Source organism: Carlito syrichta, unplaced genomic scaffold, assembly GCF_000164805.1.
Source record: "Carlito syrichta isolate Samal-C Ts95f unplaced genomic scaffold, Tarsius_syrichta-2.0.1 Scaffold305785, whole genome shotgun sequence".
Lineage (NCBI taxonomy): Eukaryota > Metazoa > Chordata > Mammalia > Primates > Tarsiidae > Carlito > Carlito syrichta.
The window spans coordinates 318,754-323,355 of record NW_007249881.1 but is presented as its reverse complement, the minus strand read 5'-3'; positions in this window follow the sequence as shown (position 1 = coordinate 323,355).

Genomic DNA, 4,602 nt, shown 5'->3' with positions numbered 1-4,602 from the left:
CCGGCGATCCTTCCGTCTCAGCCTTCCAAGTAGCAGGAACTACAGGCGCGTGCTACCACGCCCGGCTAATTTTTGATTTATTGTAGAGATGAGGTCTCGCCAAGTTGGCCAGGCGGGTCTCAAACCTGCGGGCTCGGACAATCCACTCACCTCGGCCTCCCAAAGTGCTGGGAATACAGGCTGAGCCAGCGAGTCCGGCCCTCTCTTCACTTTCAAAAAGATACAAGGACTGAGCAGTGTTTCCTCAGTAATATCCAATTACTAATCTGTGCTTAGCTAGACAACAGCCGCCTCGCCTTTGAGCATAATTTTGTTGACAGCATCTTCTACTAATATATTAAGCACTATGTAGGGAAATCGAGAAAGTTTTCAATTCTTAAGCTTTCTTATATAGTTCAAATTGAATTTTACATTTCTAAGGTCCAGTATTACATATATAAATATAATTTTTGCACCATCTGGTGGTCAGTAGAACACAAATAATTAAATAATTCTCCTAAAAAATAATTTGAGTTATTTAAGCTTAAAGGCCAATTTTACAGTTTATGATGCAAATATTCTTTTTCATAAATAGTTTTATTTTTAAGATCTGAATCCTTACGACTGAGCCAAATGTTGCTTTAGTTACTTGTATGTATATGTCTTTGTTCTGTGGAATCCTATTTATAAATCATGAAATGCCACACAAATATCAGGTAAGGTATTAACTCAGAAAGTCTGAGATAAAAGAGAAGGAGGAAAAAACTCATCTGAATTAAATGTTCAAGGAAAACATTATTAAAAACAGATCAAATCCGCTTTAAACAAATTCACACAATGGAAACAAATACTTCAACTGGTAACATAAATACAGGATAGTGAGAATGTCACATATTGTGAATATTTAAATAAATAATTTTAACCTTCTTAATCAGTATAACTGAGGAATAGAGAATGTTTCTATCACATTAGCAGAAATAAGCTGTGTAATTTTTTTCTTCAATAGCAAACTTCTGCACTATTTTGGGAACTGTTCTAATAGCACTGGTATTCCTAGTGTTTAAAGCTGTGTTGACAAGATAAAGTGCTATAATTTTAACTTGTTATTGTGAGGCAGAAACTGCCTCATTAATTTCTGCTTCATTCAAAACTGAGGAACAAATCAATGTTTACCAATGGGAATGAAGCTAAATGGGTAACAAAAAGAAAACTCAAAACACTTGTGATAAGTCATTAGTTTAAAATGTAGACAAACAATTTTAAAGGGTTATCTAAATTCTGTTTAGTCAACAAAACTTAAATAAAAATGAGAAACTGTTTTAGTAAATTTGAAATGGATTGTTCAGCGCACACTTTTAATTTAATCCTGTTAAACCTGAAAAAAATTGTTTTCCGTACAATAAAGATAGCATTATTAGCTTAACACACTGCAGATGAAGTAGCAGTACCAATGCTTTAATAAAATATGACTTCTTTATTTCATAGAGTATTTATGAACTTCAGATATAACAGCGCTTTAAATATATTGAAGATTCTAATAAAAATGTCTTCTGTTTTATCCATAATCCAGTTCCTTTAAAGATTTTAAAATATCACAGGATGACAGATAAACCTAAAAGGGACATTAGCAAGAACTTAGAATCCTCCTTCCATTTTACAAAGGAAGAAGATAAGAACAAGAAAGGATAAAACATTTGTCTAAAAAACCTAACAACTAATTAGCAAGGAGCAAACAAATCTGACCCAACCAAGTGCTTGCGTGTTAACCACAAAATTAAATCTCTGAATGAAAACATAAACGTTTTGAAGTCAATTCATTCTTTGCCCTTTTTAAAATAAACAATCTAAGTTACCACCCATAATAATCACCTCAAAGTAGTTAACGCCCTTCCTTACATTGAATCAGTAGCTGAAAGGCTAAGGTTTTATATTCGGCTAAGCGAGAAAAGCAGAGCACTCAATGGAATAGAAATACCTCATTTAAAAAATGAACTTTTATAAAAACCGTACTATTGTCAAGACAGGCACCTTGACCAAGTATAGAGCATTTTGTTAGAGCATCAAACCACTTGGAAGTCAATGGAAAATAACCTGTCAAAAGCAAGGTGCTTTAAAGAGAAACATGGCAACGTTCACACTGTTTTGCTCTAAACAGTACCCTAAAAACAGGTGTGTGTGTGTGTGTGTGTTGGGTGTGAGAGTACTAAGGAGTGTATAGAAAGGATGAAGGAGAGAGGATGAGTATCCTCACTTGAGTTTCAGCTCACTCTATCACTAGGCTTCAGCTGTGTTTGTCCACAGAGTAAAAGGAAAGCTGGTTCAGTACCCAAAGCCTAGCTGTGCGTGGGACAGCGAGCCTGAATACAGGACAGTTCATTTCCCTGACTCATTCCCAGCACAATTCTTCAAGGGACAGAGAGAGTTATGAGCAAGCTGAGCTGCAGCACCAAAGCCGGGATGCTCTGGTACCTCTCTGATAAGAGTTTAACAAAGAGGGAAAGGCACCTTTCCTCACTTGGTCTGATTGGACACAAAGTTCTGAGTGGATGTGCATCTTAATAAAAACATTGGGAAAATGCAACTTCCCCAAACCCTAAGAAGACTCAAACATGCAAAATGGCCAAGGAAAAAATACTCTCCTGTTACTTTGCTTCTAATACTAAACAGGCTTTAAAAAAAAAAAATTCAAACCATGCAACCTTTAAGTTGGGTGGGGAGAGGAGAGTAGAGGAGGTGGCTGAGAGAACATCAGAAGCCCAAGATTTTCCTACTAGTTCTGCCACTAAGTAGGTGAACGCATTTGGGAAAATCAACCACTGAGACCTCAATTTTCTTATCTGTAAATGAATGGAGTTTTGTTTCTTTCTGTTCAAAATTCCATGGTTCTAAGGGAAAGGGGATTTTTTTCTTTTAGATTACAAAGGCAAAAACATTCTGAGATTGCAAAGGATAACCCAGGGGGCTAACCAAGGGTCCCTGAATAGTCCATAATCCCCTTGAAATTATGTGAGAAATTTTTGGTGAGTGTATGTACCTAAGCGCATTTCTTGGAAGAAAGGCAATGTTTTCATTAGAGCCTCAAAGGAAATTAGGTCCCAAAACGTTGAAGGCCACTTTAGTTCTTATTTATCTGACTGAAGAGCAGATTAGCAGCAATCTTTACATGGTCATAAAATCTGTCCCACAAAGCATTCTTGAATTTCTCATTTATCTTCATGAGCTGTGTGTTTGTAATTTTTCATAAGCAAAAATGTTCAAAATCGAGTCCTTTCTCATTAAAGTTGTAAAATTCTGGGGATTTTGAGATTTTGGTATTAGTGGCTAAAGAAGAGTCATTTTACATCAGAAAAAATTCAAGTATGTAGCATCTTAAACATTTGCCCATTTATGTTGAATGATTTCAATATTTCTTTCTTCTTAACTGACTTGAAACAAAAGGCTAGGCTCCTCCTTCCAATCGTTTTTTCTTCTGATGCTTGAGTCTGCTGTGAAATGATGATGAATTAACTGTGGTTCTATTGGAAGTGCAGCAGTAATTCTCATTTTTATCACGATTTTATCTCCAAGATACATTAAACAGAAGATTATTTCTGTAACATTCTTAAAGAATTCTTTGAAAATCAGAGAGAGAAGGAACATGACACCAGGGAACCCGAGGATCTAAAAGGAGAAAGGATGCATGTAGGAAGAAATGAGAACCAAAGAGAAGACCTACATGATTAGATACCAAAATAGCATCAAATCCCTAAGCAGAGAAACAAGCAAACAGAAGGGATTTCTTAGAGCAACCAGAGAATAATGGCTTTTTGTATACATTAAATGAAAGCGACGAAACACATCCTGAGTTTTCCAAGAACATTTTTTTGGCTGATAATCTGAAGGAATTATATGGCTCCTCATTAATTAAAGGAAGACAGAGGTGAGGCGAGAACATCACGGAAAAAAGGAGGTTGTCAGAGATTATCAGATAAATACAAAAAGCTCAGGGGAACAATCTTTTGTGGCAAATAAGTGCCAATCAGTGAGAAATGCTCTTTTTTTTCCCCCCTGAGACATTATCAAAGACGTATCATGTAAAGGGAATAAAATTAGGTCCAAGCATTGGCCGTTTAACAAATTATTTTAGGTCATCCCAGATGCTTTTGAAGTGACTCCTGTTTCCTCATATATGACTATCCGATCAGGACTACTTCTAGTGGCTCTTAAGTGCGAATGAAAAGAAAAGCTTCTGCTCCAGCCTCCCTTCCCCGTCCTGCAGCTTTAGGTCACCGGCTCCAGTCTGTTAACCCCGAGGGCGCCGGGAGGAGAAACGTGTCCCCACACGCACCCGGTCCCCAGAGGACCCCGCCTGGGTGCTGTGTGGATGGAGCATCCTCCGGCGACCCTGCCTCTTTCGAGCAACGGCTCAGTGTTTTTCTCCTCTCGGAGCCTCCTCAAATCCCATTCAAGAACGAGCCTGGGATTCCAGCGAAAACGCACGCCGCCCCCGCCCCACCGCCGGCTCGCGGTGGCCGCCCCCAGGGGGGCGCGGCGGCTCCTACCCGCCGGGGGAAGGAGGGCGCGCCCCCGCGGCCCCGCGCGCGCCGTTGCCATGGGAACGCGCTCGGCCCGGCCGCCCGAGGG